At 36.4% G+C, this 17,211-nt stretch overlaps 1 long non-coding RNA gene across 1 annotated transcript in view; it reads right to left on the bottom strand.

Annotated features, from left to right (window-relative positions):
- Positions 1-5,776, bottom strand: part of LOC144976430 (uncharacterized) — a 17,752-nt gene extending 11,976 nt beyond the window's left edge. Inside the window, exons 1-3 of the long non-coding RNA XR_013646105.1 lie at positions 5,525-5,776; positions 3,237-3,349; positions 1,149-1,304 (exon numbers count right to left, since the gene is read on the bottom strand). This is a non-coding gene — a long non-coding RNA (uncharacterized LOC144976430). The remainder of the gene's footprint in view (positions 1-1,148; positions 1,305-3,236; positions 3,350-5,524) is intronic.
- Positions 5,777-17,211: the final 11,435 nt, after the last annotated feature.

Below are 17,211 nucleotides of genomic sequence, written 5' to 3'. Positions count from 1 at the left end.
TTTATTATTTATTATTATTTATTTATTTTTTATTTATTTATTTATTTATTTCAATTCTGAGTATAAAAAATCAAGTACAATTCAAAATATAATTCTATGTGATGAAACCACGTATCGAAAGAATGCATAGCAATATAAGATTTTCGGCAATTTAAATGACGTATGTTTATAAAAATAATTTAAGAAGTGTCACACATTGTGACACATAAGTAACGTGTCTAATACCGGTCGCACATCTATTCGGTAACTTGTGGGATCAATTATCTTTATCGTTATTTATTTCGGGAATTCTCAGTGAAAATATTCTGTCCTTAAGTAAGTCCTTCTGAGCCACTTGAGCTCATTGTCAGACAAATTAAGTTCTTAGGGGCGTTGTAGCCAATGGTGCAGGAGTTATCCCGATTTCAATAGCGTGAAGCGGACAATAAACGTATGTATTTGATTGATATTCTATCGCAGATTACTATCCCAGCTTGACAAGTACTCTTTTACACCTGAATGGAGTGAGTGATTGGAGTAAATTTTCTTGCTCCAGGAAAGTGAAAATTGGCTTCGGTCGGAATCGAACACAGAACCACTATGTCCAGAGTACACAGCGCCAACCACTCGGCCATCCTGCCTCCTAAGCGTATAGAGCCGAAACTTATCCATGTTTCTTTATGGTTGAGCATACAGATAACAGTTTAAAATTGAAAAAAAAATTCCCTTTATTCATCCCATAGAGGAAAATTTTCTCGAGGGTCTATTCTAAGGAAGACTGGAATAACCCAGGCGTTAGCCGCAGTGCAGCGCCGCAAATTAAGCTAGGGTGAGGTGACATGCTCAAGGTCACACAGCACAGTATTCGAACCTGTTACCTTTCGGGTACGAAGCAAAGACCGTACCGCCGAGCCATGCAGACCCTCTATTATCCTCTTGAAAGGACGCTAGTCTGTCAAAGATTACTTTCATCAGCGAACTGGTACTCATTTGCAACTGGGTAAAGTGAGGTGATTCCAAAAAAAACATTTTAGGATAAGATCGGAGATCACCATAGTCTATGGATTTGACCCATGAGCAATCTTTGGGTCATTAAAGGATGCACCCAATATTATTTTCTCTTTCCATTTGTCTTTTTTTCTACGTAGTAAAGCACAGAAATATACAACCTCCATTTCATCTTCAACATCTTTAGGCAATACATTTTATCCTTGGCTTGATTGAACGTATTGCCTAAGTTGGGTTGTGGACACCTTTGTTTTAGCCATAGCCTTCACTGTCTCATTCACGAGGGGCAGGCGATTCTCCGGATAAAGTGAGGATGGCTAAATGTAAAAAGAAAAAAGATTAAAAGTACAAAATTGTATGCAATAGCATTCAATTCAGACCTGCCAGCTAACAAAACAAAAAAAAGCATTTTATTTTTATTGACAATTTAAAGACAAAAATCTGCATATAAACCCATAATGCACGAGTTGTGTTTGTCACTCTAAAATACTTGAATGAACTAAAATGCAACAGGCACTCATCAAATTCAAGGGTTAAATGAATGACTGCAGAATTCCCAAAAAGCGTCGCTTCATTGTCTTTGTAACATTTTCATGGCATACAAAAACGCAATAGAGTGGTCACCATTTATAATTAGTCCTCAGAAATCAAGCACTTATAATTGCACCGTACTCATAGTCAAATTCAAATTATATTTTGAAAAGTCTATGGACAACCATCAAATCTTAAAATTCCTTATCTGGAACCAAAAAAAAAACAAAGACAAAAAAAAAAAAGACCCAAAAAAATACCCCCACCTAGATCTGCTTATATTGTCTTACAGGACTTAATAGCGCTTGCAACACTATAAAAAGGATGATGATATGGTGACTGATTCAATAAATAGGGAACAGTAGATTTCACGAGCACCTCAAAGATGTACCAATTTTGACATTACCTCGAAGTCTCACCGAGACACAAGCAAAGGATCCTGCTAAAACATTTACATAATGCAATAATATTCAAAACCTATAACTATAACAGTACATAACAGAGAGATGATTTACAGTATAAAAAATCATCGCAAGAAGAAAGGTACTGTATTTGACTGTCTGCCTCCCAACTAAAGACCCCGCAAGGACCAGGAAAAAAATTAGCATTCTTAATCCATAACAAAGACAGGGAGCAACATGGAAAGGGAAAACAAATATAAGCGATAGAAAAATGTGAACTCTCTGCCCAGAACCCTTCCAAGAAATTTTTTTTTTAATAAAAAAAATTACAAATTCTGGAACAGTCAATTTTGTCACAAGCTGGTCATCATCTCTCCATCTCAGTGCGCCACCTTGAATGTATCGTAATAAAATATGAGTTGGAATGGCTGTTGTCCTTTAAACATTTGGTCCTGGTGTCAATAGTGCATATACCTAACTAATCTATTACTATATATTACACTCAATAGAGGGAGGGGGGAGGGACAATTAAGTACTGAAAATATAAAGTAACAAGAAAAGAAAAAATATTACATATTTATTTTAAAAAGTTAAGTCTCATTGCGACTAAAATAGAATTTGCGATTAATTGCTGTCAAGTGTAAAATTTTCGGCAGCGAAAAACTGCAGGGACAAAATGTCATGGAAAATAACTATAAAATGAATGAGTCTTACCAATTTATCACATGGGTGATTTTCATGGTGGTGATTAGCCCCTGTAACCCTCAGAAGCCAGTATTAATTTCAGAGTCTTGCATGGTAAGAAAAACTTTTTATTACAAAATAATAAAATTATCCACAACATAGTATGATAAAATATTAATAGCGTTGTCACTTGCATAACTCAATTGTGAAGGATTTCAACATGCAGATTATAGAGCAATTGAAAATAAATCTTAATAAGATATTCAATAATAATACTAATCCAGCGCAATCAGATACAATGAACAAATCAAGTCTTTCACTTTTTAAAACTGTTCTGGTAATAGTTGAACTATTGTCGTGCTGCATTACATCGTGCAGCCCGCCCACTGAAGACTGTAAATGAGCTGCAGATAGGCACACATTGCCTCTTCCTCTGGATGTTTTAAAATTCAGAATTAGTTTGATTGCTTTATTAAAATTGTCTTGGCAATCAAGATAGAAAAGCTGATGGTGATAATTTACTTCCGAGTTATTCTGAAATATTATAACCTTGTGCATATAATATTTTCATTTTTTTAAAATATGTAAAAGTAAAAAAACACCTCCTGCCCCCGTCCAAAAACAACCTCCTACCTCTGGTTAGGGCGAACTCCTTTGCTTGAGGTCAATCGCTTTTTGCCCTGCTTGCATTCATAGACACAAAAGTCATAAATTAGCCAACTTTCCTCAGGATGATATGATGGAAGCTGAAAAACACGGAATAATATAAAAGATCATAACATAAACACCTAAATATTTAAAAATTGCAATATTTTCTCCAACTGAGACAAAGGTGTTACAGTTCAGTACGTTAGAAGAATAAGAAAGTAAGTCGAGAGTTTTCTCGAAGAACTTAAATTTGTGACGTGGTACTCAAATCAGGGACTAGGTCAAAAGCTGAATGGCACAAATGGAAAGCCAAAGGCATGTTGTTTTCAATATTTAAAGTCAATAAAAATTCAAATTCTGTGCATTCTAATATTAGGCAAACAACTACAGACCACACTAAATTGAATTGTATTAAGTAAAAGGATCTTGTCACATTCAATCAAGCTGTCATTTGAGAAAAATTACTACATTATAAATTGAAGTTCAGATCGCTTGTTTGAAGCCGTATTATGAAAATTCATGTATCTGTGTATAAGCCAAGTTTCATCAAAATCACAGTGGCAACGAGTGTCTAATATTTGCCACCAGATACACTCGTAAAATTTGAGTGTAGGCCTATTTAGCAAAATCATATATTAGGAATGGTTTATACTACATCATAAAGTAGCGCATGCCCGTCATCATCCTGCATCTTTTTTATATATATATAAATATTTAAAAAAGCTTTCATAAGCCGCAATATCCACCAAACATGCTCAAAGCACTTTACAAAGGATCCATGACTAGCAGCAACACGTAACAAGTAGAACATTAGGCGATTTTTTCTTCTGACAGACAACGCTCTTAGCGGATAGGAAATCATACACATGAGAACAGTGAGAGAATGTGAGTCCTTGGCGAGGCTCGACCCCAGGACCTTCCAATCCGGAAGTGAGTGCCACACAGCCGCATATATCTTGGCTGTTCTTTAATAAAGATTATTTATATAGCGCCTAATCCCATAGTAAAACAGCTCTAGGCGCACAATATTCACCGATGTAAAACATCAGTTTTAAAAGAAATTGGCATACAAACGAACGCACACACACACACACATTTATACGTAAGCACTCATATTCCCACAAATATCCGCATATGATATAAATATACACATAAATACATAACATTATTATTAGAAATCAATATTAATGCATTTGAAATCATAAACAATCTGATAAATGTGAACCATCTGAGGGTAAGAGCCATCTCACAAATCGTCTATGTTTACCTAAAGAAATTTATTATCAGGTAGAGTTATTCGTTAAAATTTTATGAAATTTAAAACTATTTTACTAGCCTACATCAGGGAAAAACGCGTTGTCTACTAATTTGGATGCTTCTTTTTGTTTTGTTTTGTTTTGTATTTTTGTTTTAATCTAGTGAGCATTCCATAAGATGAGATTTTAATTTCTTTTTAAAAGATGACTCGGAATCCATTACCCCGTTCCTGAGGCTAAATGGTAAGGAATTCCAGACAGCGGGAGCAGCATGAATAAATGCACGATCCGCATATATGTCTTTGATCCTTTTTTTGGAACACATAAATTTAATTGACCGCTAGATCTTAATGGACGTGAGGGAGTATAGAATAGACATTAATCAAATCTGATATATAAGCTGGAGAAGTTTGATTAAAATAGTTAAAGCACATTACAGCAATTTTGTACTTAATCCTAAACCTGACAGGGAGCCAATGCAAGGTCCATAACAAAGGTGTGACATTGACATGATCAGTTTGTTTTTTTTCTTCAAACTTAATTTAGCAGCTTGATTTTGAATCCGCTGTAGTTTGTTGACAACATTATTTGGTATATTGTACATTAGCATGTTACAGTAATCTAATCTTGAAAACATTAAAGTAAAGGTAGTAGTAGTTGTAGTGGTAGTAGTGGTAGTAGTAGTAGTAGTAGTAGTAGTAGTAGTAGTAGTAGTAGTAGTAGTAGTAGTAGTAGTAGTAGTAGTAGTAGTAGTAGTAGTAGAAGTAGTAGTAGTTGTAATATTAATATTTGTTGTAAGCGTAACAGCAGCAGGAGTAGTAGTAGCAGTAGTAGTAGTAGTAGTAGTAGTAGTAGTAGTAGTAGTAGTAGTAGTAGTAGTATAGTAGTAGTAGTAGTAGTAGTAGTAGAAGGAGGAGGAAGAGGGTGAGGAGGTTTATTTCGAGCACTTTTTAATACTTAAAATAAGTAAACACCGGTTGAAATCATTATGATTATCAAGTAATATAGACTACTCACCTCCGATATGAAAATTGCACACTTTTCGCCCAGTTCTGAGTTATACAGTAAAATCCAAAGAATTTATCACAAAATATTTCCCTCTGCATTTAAGTCGGGCTTGGGACCGTCACAATCAAAATGATTGAGGCTGCATTAGAAATATGTGTAGGTGAAGGTAAAAGGAACAAACAGTTCAAAGCTACTGGTGTTTCGATGAGTGGATGTAAACAATTAATTAGATTCTCTTGGTAAATGTTTTCAATTTCCTTTGGTTCTTAGAAGAAGACGCTTTGTCTGACATAATTTTGGAATAATTATTCAGAAAGATGATGGCTGGTTTGCAAAGCTTTGTAACGATATCCTTGTGGTCTTTTTCACATTCATGACACTTTCCCCCATACAGATTCAAGTCCGTCAGTCGTTGTTGTTAATCTCATGACAAGAAGTCGCTGGTTAAAACTAGATAAAAATTTCTGCTCGTGGTCTTCAGTTGCAATTAGAAATTGAAAAATCTTGAATATTTCTGATACGATTTGTACAACGTAATCAGAGGGCCACTTTAATCCACCTCTATCCAAGGACGAAATGTAAGAAAAGGTTTCCTCTGATCCTTCTACATGCAACTGACGATCAACACAAAAATCATGTTTACAATACAAACGCAGTGGTTTCACAATGCAGTATCCAGCTATAAAAATAAGGGCTTTCAACTGCTCTTGACTTATTTCAATGTTGGCACAATTACATAAAATTGGTGAGAAATAATCAAAATCACTGTCACAAGACGTTGAGGTTACATGTGACATTGTTTCCTCGAGAGGGTCCAAGATGTCCTTCAGCTTGATAGTTCCATTGGACGCAGAAACAAGTTTCAGCACACTCAACATTTTCAGCTTTTTTTCACCTTCAAGAATTTGCTGCACTGAAACATGAAAGTTACATCCACTCATCTGCCTGTACTGACTGAATCGAAATTCTAGATCATCAGTCTGGAATTTTCCTAACACAAGACATACTTAAAGCTATATCGGAATACAGTTATTGGTTTACAGCTGTCATCCCTCAATCTGATTCCTTTAAAAGGGTGTTTAACATTAAAAATATTCCATAGCTTGATGCAAAAGGAAATAAATAGCCGTGTGCCTTGGGTGTCTAACTGCCATTTACTTTCATAATGCTCCAAAGCTGTGACGTTCCTGATGTTAAAAATATTCAACATTAATTTTACATTCTGTTTCTCCGTTGTTGTTGGGTGTAGAGATTTATAACTTAAAGAGGGTGCAAGTTTCACAGGTGATGGCTTCTCCTCATTATACAATTTCTTCAGATGTGAAAAACATGCTTTCAATTGAATTTCAGTGGTGGTAGTTGGGTTTGGGAAAATGAATGTTTTCTCCTCATCTTTCTGCACGAGCCAGTTATTCCTAATACACTTGAAAAGATGAACAGAATCGAAAAGGAAAAATAAACGTAGATCAGGATTCAAAGGATGAGGTACATCATGAAGAAGTTTTCCACCAGCCATCGATGAAAAAGCATTCCTATTTATTCTGTTGTTATCTGAGATAACGCATAAAACAAAAAATCCAATTGTGTGTAATTTAATTAAAATATTATTTATGGCTTCTTTTAACCAAGCAGCATTTACATTTTTGACAGGAATAAATGGCTACAACATCTTTTGATTTAGATAAAATTGAAGAAATCATGAAAACTTGTGCAGTGCATGCTTCCATCATAGGACAATTTGACGCTGATCCTTCTAATTTTCCTTCCTTGTATGAAATATTTTGTGATATGTGTATTTCATCCAGCATCAAGACAACTTTCCGCTCAGTATCAGACAACGTAGCACACTTTTGTTTTAAATATTGGTAATGAATATTTGTATGAAAACCACTTTTCATGGTGAAAACTGATGCAAGTTTCCTAATATGAGAAGGGTGGGGAAGTGTCAAGAATGTCGTCCGCATCATGCTGTAAGTATTTGGAGCTCCAGCGTAAATCTTAAAAGCCCATAATAAAGTTGAATAAAGGATACCTTTTCATTGATGACAAACAGAGCTTTATTTGTTGAGCCAAGAACAAGAGTTTTGAGTTTTTAGAATTTGCTTCCTCTTCTATTTCGTCAGTATACACTTCTTCTATGATCTCAACAAGAATAAGCAATTTTTTGTGCATGTCGGAGACATTCATAGTAAGCTTATTTCCATTTGAAAAATGAGATATTATTGTGTCAAATTGGGACCAGGTCTTGAGTGTGGGAGGAGAACAGTCATCCAATATCCAGGATAAGGAAGTTTTTGGTACCTGACCTGAAAAGAAGGAGGGAAAATGAAATATGAATATAAGCCTTTCATTCAACATTAGGATTTTGCAAATTCAATATTCCTATACATAAAGAAGTAAAACATAACAGCTTATCACCATGATCGGTTGTCTCAAAACCGATACCTCCCAGTCCCAAGTCCACTACAGCCTGAATGGGTAGCAGGGTCAAATTAATTATTAACGACATGTCAGAAAGTCCTTTGTGCCTGACAAGCGTCTGCATCTGATTCTAAGTATAGCAGAGCAAAGATTGCATTACATTTCAAACTACAAGCACCAATATAATCTCAGTAAGTCCAAATAAATAAAATAAACAAATAATACAGATTTAAAAATTAATAGCTAAATGATGATGATGATAATAATACTAATAATAATGATGATGATGGTGGTAGAGATGGTTTTGGTGGTGATATCAATTATCATGAAGATGATGATGATGATGATAGTGGCATTGCTGTGGACAATGAGGACCATGATTATGATGATGACAATGATGATGATCTGGACAATGAGAATGATTATGCTACTAATGACGAAGATGAAGACAATGATGATATAATGACGATGGTGATGAATGCTGCGTTGACAGATAGTTTACCCCTCTCTCTCTCTCATTTGTAGACACACCTGTTTTCTTATTTTATAAATAACCACCAGCAATATGATGCTCAAAATATTTTTAGAAGAAAAATAACTCATTCTTACCTTCTTTGTTCGTATATATTTCCACGTGCAAATCGTTAAAAATTTTCAATGTTGTCAAAAGTTGGGGAGCGGCATCGTCAATTCGATAAATACTCCAATGTCTTGAAGACTGTAGATCAGTTTCTATAAAAGTTTCCAAGCCATTTCACTCCGTCCACACGGTTTGAGAATTTCTTACTGAAGTTGAAGTCATCGAAGTTTTTAATTTTGTCTTCTTCTAACCATTCAGTAAAAGAATCCATGTCTCTCTGCTCCATTTCACATCTCCTATCTTCTGGCGTTTTTCTTTTTAAGGAAGGCTTTTTCTCAGATAGATAGATAGGAAGGACAATTAGGAAAAATAGAGGGAAAAGCATCCACTGTTAATTTTGGCTTTTCTCTCGGTACAGTCAAAACGGTACCATCGGGTCTTTTTACAGAATCTATTCTGATAATAAAGTTTTCATGAAAATGTCTTTCACATACGGCAGAATCATTATTTGGTGTAAAATCCTTTCTGGGTATTTTATTTAACCACAATCGTCTTCTCGATTCATCTTTAACTTTAGGGAATGTGAAAGTTGACACCCTCTCCTTTCTGTCATAGTTCCCTCTACAATTGGGCACACAACACTTTCTACCCATGTCAAATAACTCTCAAATTACAGATTAGTCCAATATAATTTATATCATGTGAATAAAGTGATGATTAAAAGATGAAAAGAAGAAAGTGGTCCTTTCTCTTCTCTCCTCGCGGAAAGTAAACAAACCACAGCACACACTTCATCAATTTTCCGTTTAAAATACTTTCACAAATAAATCACTTCAGCAGTACGTGATTTAAAGAAGTAGTTTTAAATTTAATACGATACAAATAATAATCCAATGTAGAAAATAATATTTATAGAATAAAAACAGCAGAGCAAATTCGATGAAAACTAACGATAACAAGATTGCTTGTGAAACTGAAAGGAAAACAACTTGAATTCCCCTCCAATCAGCGAGAGATAGCGCCTCATAGTGTGACGTCACCAGCTAGGATGGGAAGCACAAGCAGGCTATGTTATTACGATGGCTACGCTCCGAGTCAGAAGTCCCATTTGCGCAAAGCTTATGGTTTGTTTTTATTCCGAGTTTTTCCCTTTCATCTATTCTATTTTCATTAGGCCACCATTTCCTTCTTTGATTCGTTTATTTTTCTAATAATTTTCACGTTTAGTGTAAGATTTTTGATTTGTAGACGAATTGTAGGATTCGCCAAATAATTCGTCTTTGTGTAGAGTGCCAATCTTACAACAGTCCATAATATATTTGCATGTAGTACTTGAGCTTGAGTTTATTTTATATAGCGCAATATCCACTAAACGTGCTCAAAGGGCTTTAAAAATTTCCCTGACCAGCAGCAACACCTAACATGTAGAACAAGACATGATGCCTGTTAGGCGATATGACAATTTTTTCCGACAGAGACAACGCTGTTGACGGCCAGGTACTCATTTTACACATGAGTACCATGAGAGACTGTGATTAAAGAGCCTTTTCCAAGGACTCAACCATGGGCCGCTTTGAATGGGACTCGAACACTGAAACCTCCAGACAGAAGGCTGGTGTCAAACCACTAGACCACATAGCCGCACTTGCATTGTCCGCCATTGTTTATTGCCAGACATTCGCATCGATCTGATTTTAAATTTTAGTCGGTTAACGCTTGTAAATTGTCTTACGCAAGGACACAACAGTAGGGCCATGGTACTCATTAACTCTAAATCAACGCCTGGCCACCGACATTAGTACCATTAATCGGTGAGTAAATTAGGTCACATTGTTTAACAAGGATTGCCACACCTGACCTATGACCTCACACGTGGGGAAGAAAAGTGTGTGTGTGTGTGTGGGGGGGGGGGGGGGGGGGGGGGGGGGGGGGGGGGGGGGGGGGGGGGGGGGGGGGGGGGGGGGGGGAGTGAAGACAGTAAGATTTCAATTCTCAAGACCAAGTACTAAATGAGTATTGTTCAAGGTGGTCACAGCAATAATGATCTTTTAATCTATATAATTTATTATTACCGGTTTTTCATTATCACCATCAGTACTATCATTATTCATTTATTTATTTATTTATTTATTTATTTATTTATTTTAATCTATAGTCAACCACTGCTAGTCTGAGTCACCCTCTCCTATGCACTCTTAAAATCCTCCACCTTACTCCTCCTCTCTTCATATCCCTCCTTTCACTCATTCACTCTTCCTTCCTCCATTCCCCCATCCCCATCCTTCTATCCATCTCTCCATCCACCACTAGAATCTAGGACTCGCCTGGACGCCCATATTACTTGCTCACTCGTCCTTCGCACTCAGTGCCCTCTCCCTCTCACCGTCCCATCCCCACTTGACCATCTCCAACTTTACCAGTTTTAATTTCTTCATTCGGTTTGCATAAGCCCATTCTATTTGTGTTTATTTCTTTCTCCAATCCTGCGGATCAACGATTCCATCATCATCCATTCAATAAGTTTCATTTTCATATTTACTTCTTTTCCCTTTCTCACCTCTTTCATTTTCTTCTAATAAAAAGACCCCCCCCCCCCCCCCCCCCCCCCAAATTTTTTTTTTATTCTTTTTTTTTAAATATTTTTATTTTATTTTTTAATTAATTTTTTTTTTCCCCGATATTAAGTCTCTCCAAATTACGTTAAAATTACAACTATTCTTTCTTACCTTTTCCTCCGCCTTCATCTCTACCTTAATACATACCTACCTACACACTAACTCCTTCTACCAGTCTTAGACCGACCACTCACGGAAACTTACATCCTCTCTCCCTTTCTCTCTATCTATCTATCTATCTATCTATCTATCTATCTATCTATCTATCTATCTATCTATCTATCTGTCTATCTATCTATCTATCTATCTATCTATCTATCTATCCATCTCTCTCTCTCTCTCTCCTCTCTCTCTCTCTCTCTCTCTCTCTCTCTCTCTCTCTCTCTCTCTCTCTCTCTCTCTCTCTCTCTCTCTCTTTCTCTCTATCTCCTTCTATCTACCTATCTCTCCTCCTCTCATTTTGTTCATTGATATATATTTGGTATAATATACTAACCACCCAATCAATCGCTCCCTCACCCCCATCCCCATTTTAAAGACCTTTTTGCAGTTACTTTTACTATATATACACATACACAGACATACGCACACGGGCACACATACACAAACATATACACATCGTCTCCATTCTCCCCCCCTCTCTCTCTCTCTCTCTCTCTCTCTCTCTCTCTCTCTCTCTCTCTCTCTCTCTCTCTCATTCTTTCTCTCCCCCCCCTCTCTCTCTCTCTCCTTATCTCGCGCCACTTCTTGCATCAACACTCGACGCCCTTTCCTCACATTAACTTTATTTCCACATTTGACAAAATGTGATATTTTGTAAATTTACATATTTGTTTGTGTTTTTGTTTACTGTCTCCTGACGAAGGCCAAGGGCCGAAACGTTGTTTGTTTTGTGTTGTTCCCTTATATATGAGTCACATCTACTCACTTTATAGTTTTTATCTCCAAGTACTAAAGGAAACAACTGTGTGATGTTATAATACTGGTTCCAAGCTCATTGGAAGTACAAAAGAAAAAAACCCAGTCGCCCGAAGGACTGTATACAATAAATATCTTGTGCAAATGATCAGGCATCAGTTCTAGTTTAAATAAATGCTAGTCGTCAATGGACATCACCCATCATCGCTCTTTTACATAAATAAAAAATAAATAAAATTACCTTTATTCATCCCATAGGGGAAATTTGTCTCTAGAGACTATTCCAAGGGAAGACTGAAAATAACCCAGACGTCAGCCGCAGTGCAGCGCCGCAATTTGAGATAGGGCGAGGTTGACTTGCTCGAGTCCACACAGCGCAGCGGCGGATGATCGAAATAGATACTTTTCGAGTACGAAGCAAAGACGTAACTGCTGAGTCACGCCCCGTAATCCTAATAATCTGTCTATACATTCTGCTAGTAAAATAGTTATGCCACCCCATTATCATTCAATAGGTAATCTATTCATTGTTTGTGCATTGTCCCAAGGACTGATTACACACTTCCATAGAGTTTTGAACCGGAAAAGAAGAAAGTGTGACGTCATAACTGATCTCCCTTATAGACAACTCTATGGGAGGGATGATAACCACGGCAATACCATCATCGTTTGCGTTTAAGCATTATAATACTCACAAGGTCTACGGCTATGCGGCCTTGTGGTATGACATTCGCTTTCGAATCGGAACACCCTGGGTTCGAGCCTCGAGACATGGCGCCTGTTAGGCGATATTACACATTTTTTTCTGACAGAGACAACGCTGTTAATGTTAACGGCCAGTTACTCATTTTACACCTGAGTAGGGAGAGATAATGTGAGTAAAGAGCCTTTTCCAAGGACTCAACTGTGCGCGAGTGAGGCTCGAACCCAGGACCTTCCGGTTCGAAAGCGAGTGTCATACCAATAGACCATATAGCCGCGCATAACACCGTTTTGAGACGAGGGGATACATTTATACTAAGCATGGCGATGAGGACATCAAAGACCCGAGGAATTGCAGTGTCACCAAGGATTAGTCCGGCAATAGGTCGACTCCATCAAAAACAGTCCCTAAGATGACCAGTGCTATATTTGTTACGTTTTAGAAATATTTTAGATGTAAAATAATTTGTGTGCTATTGCTATATTTTATGCTTTCATGAAGCGCATCTGAAATCACCTCTAATTGGGCGCAATATGCACAGAACTCGAAAATGGCAATTACAAACCAAGATCAACATATCACTTCATAACTCATGAGCTATATGTCATAAAAATATGAAAATCCATACCCAAACTTGAGGTTTAAATTGGCAATCACCTGCAAAATCTTAGTTATGTTGTAAGCTGTTTTTATGCAATTCAAAATCGAATTTAGTTGTACGTTATTATTATTATGTTTTTTTCCAAGTATACAATGCTTTGAGATAAAGTCAATAAAGAGGAATTCTAAAATATTCAGTAAAATAGTCATTTTATTGAATAAAAATAAATGACAAATGTGTTATGGTACTATCAATATCAAGCAGTTTGCATAGCAGTCAAGCTAGCTTACCTGATCACCTATCAGTGGTCTTTGTCAAAAATACTGACCATTGTCAATCATAATACATATATCAAGGATAATGTGTATTGTGAAATGAACTTTTTTCTTTAATGTGAAGATACTGAACAAAAAATATTCATGTACAAAATTCCTCTACACAGAAATTGAAAATCTATCAGCAAAAAATAAATAAAACAAACAATCATTTTTTTCAGGCTCTACAGCCGTAACTACTGCATCCAGAATAAATGAATAACGCTTGATGGCTTTAAAAACTCGTCTTGGATAACTTAAAATTCATTATAGAAAAGCCATTCAAAACTATATGGGCCTATGTGCTAAGAACCTTTTGTTGTGAATGAAAGTTATTGTATTCAAGTATCGTAACTTGTATCGTCCATCTGATGTAGTTTCGTTCACAACTCGCGTCTGTTCTAGTAACTACCTTGTTGAGAGTCACTCTGTATCCAACCGTCATCCTGTACACGTGTATCTTATGTTATGCTGTTTAATAAATGTTCTTTACTGTAACAAGTTGGTTTGTTGATTCTTGGAATAAAACGTCTTATTAAGTAATGATCTAAGAACACAACACCTTTAAAGTTAGTAATTCATCTATAAGTCAAAGTCTGGATTCCCTATTTTCAATCATTATCTGGGTGATAGGTGTCAGGACACTAATCACACCCGGGCATGACGAAAATAGATAACAAACATACACAATATTTGTTCAACTTTTAAAAATCATAAGAGTAAGAGATTAATGGTAAAGTAGGTACTGAGGAAAATATCACAAGCAATGGTGAATACCTAAGATGGGTGTGTAATGAAATCAAACATCAAATATTTTCTGCACTCTAGTTCGTTCTTTTGATCTTTCATTAATTTTTTTTGCTTTGATGACACTTATTTTTTGTGCTTGAGTAAAGTCGGTGTCTGAAAACATTTTTGTTTCTTCAATGAAGGTCTCAATTATCTGTTTAGTTGGTAAGGAACCTTGTGTTATCTAGAATTGTGGATGAGAAAAAATCACACACAGTTTGAGTCTGAGCTAGCGACCACTTAAAATATCTACGACTCTTGTACCCCTGTCTTGTTTAAGAATCAGTTTCATTATCATCCTTATTTTCAGCAATACTTTCCTAAACATTATTAATAGAACTACTAACATCATCATGTAATGATTGCATCTCAATATCCATTTCCTGAGAAGAGAAGCTTTGATTTTCCTGTTCACCATCTCTTACAGAGATTTGTGGAGTAGCATTGACTGAGCAGATAACATTCTAATGAAGATGAACTGACTCTTGTCTTGTTTTTTCATCTAAATTTTTCAAGAACCTTCCCACTTCAGTTATTTCTCTAATTACCAATGGACTTTGATAAACGTCACGATTCATTTGCTCAGTATGACCCATATGTCTTAAGCACATTTCCCTCTTTTCACTTGGAATTTCTAAGAGTGCAAAAAGAGTTGAGGTCCTATGTCGAAACTTGTCCGCAATAAGTAGATTTGGTTTTTCAAGTTGATTGCCCATAGCTTTAGAAACTGACTGTACACTATTTCAACCTATCACATGATCTTCTGACAGGCATGTATTTGGGAATAGAAATTGATTTGCATCAGAAACGCCACATTCTTGTCGCTCTGCTATCGGCTTTTCAATGGCGAGCAATGTATCATTTGGAAACAGTACAGGTACCAGTCTCCTACTTCCTTTGCCAGATTGATAGGCCAGTCTTAAGTTACCAATAAGATGTTTTTCAAGCGGATCTTGGACTTCCTCTACTTGCTGTTGGTCTATCCACGTTCCATTTTGAGCATCCATCCATTCTGAAACCAAAAGCCTAGCTGGTTCTCCACCTCGCCGTGCGTTAAATAAAGTGAGCCTCGATACAATGAGATTTCTCATATAAACAAAATCATGATGGTCCCATTTCTTATAAGCATCATCTGTCATCCTTGATGTCTCTTTCAAAATGACATTTCGAAACTCAGTAAGGTCCCTCTCAAGCGGCATATCTGTAGGTTTGCGAATATTTTGTCTCCTTTGTTCACAAGCCAGCTGAGATTGATAAAAAATGAAATCCCAATTGAGGTCCAAAAGACTTGAAAAATTATCTGTTTCTGCAACTTCCTGCATATTGTTCTGTTGAATGTAAACACCTTTCAAAACTTTTATCAACTTTTTCAGCAAATAGCCAATGGCCAGCTTAAGTCCGGGTTTAAGATTGCCATGCTCATTTATCGTCATATTTTTAATGGCTTTTGTCAAATGATTAAAGTTCTCTGTTATTCCTATTTCCCTAGCTGTAAATGTTTCACGGTGAGATACTTTTTGCATTCAAGAACTAAGTTGCCTAAAGTGCGCATATCGTTCATGATAACTCGCCTGTCCTTTCTTGCAGATTTTGCCCACAGCAGGCTTCCTAACTTTATTATTTTGGGATCAGATTGACATAGATTACCAGTTTCATCATTTCTGAATTTCTGGATGATTTCTTTTCTGAAGTTATCAACTACAGCTGCATCATTATCATAATCTTCCAAAAACTTAACATTTACACTTCCAAATTTTGTGCCATGACTTTCAGAGCAAGTTTTTTTTTGTGCTTTGCAATTCTCTTTTGTCTGTAAAAGCCCCTACAACCATTTCACATAGCTAAGTCAGCGGATCCCTGACACCGCTCCCTATCAATATTTTCCCTATTTTTTTTTCTTAATAATATTACATGAAAAAATTCCATTTTTCTTCATAACATTGAAGGCCTTGAGTCTTTCCTTGCGTGGTAGTTTATATGCTTTCTTGACTTCCATTTCTTCTCTGTGTATTCTTTTCAAGTGTCGAGTGAGCTGTGCCTGAGGCTTTCCACAAAACAAACATGGTCGCTTTGGTTTGTTTTTAATTGACTCAATGGAGATGAGTCCGAGACATTTGTTCGACAGGCTCAACACCACTTGTAGACGTGTCGGACAAATACATCCGACAGAGATTTTAGATAGATTTGTTGAGACCAGTCATTTGATTGAATACGAAAATAAACAAAAAAATAAAATTTAATAATTTTCTACATTTTTTGAGCTCTCTGGATATCTATCTGCCTATCTGAATCTCTCTCTCTCTCCCTCCATTTGTCTGCTATCCCCCCCCCCCTCTCTCTCTCTCTCTCTCTCTCCCCTCTCTGTGAGTATGTGTGTGTGTGTGTGTGTGTGTGTGTGTGTGTGTGTGTGTGACTTTTGGTCTGTTGTTTCAGTCAGTTGTTTTTTGTTTTTTTTTATATTTTCAAGTTTATCTAACTAGGTGGGGTTCCTGGCTTCTCATAATGGGAAGGGTGGCACTTACTGTGTCTTATATCCCCTTATATATATGTTTTTTAATTTGCTTTCTGTCTTTTTCTTGGAATGAGATTACTTGGTTTTGTCCTGGCTTGGCTAGGAGGGAAACAGTCAAATGCATAGTTATTGTTTTCGGAGATGATATTTTTTCCCTTGTAAATCATCTCTCTGTTATGTTTTGTTAAATTTGTTATTTTAAATGTATAATGTAAGCATTTGAGTGTGTTCCTTTTAGTGGGA

This window comes from Berghia stephanieae, chromosome 7, assembly GCF_034508935.2.
Source record: "Berghia stephanieae isolate SIO BIC M18660-M18661 chromosome 7, UCSD_Bste_1.3, whole genome shotgun sequence".
Classification (NCBI taxonomy): Eukaryota; Metazoa; Mollusca; class Gastropoda; order Nudibranchia; family Aeolidiidae; genus Berghia; species Berghia stephanieae.
The sequence above is the reverse complement of the archived record's forward strand: the minus strand, read 5'-3'. Positions and strand labels throughout refer to the sequence as shown.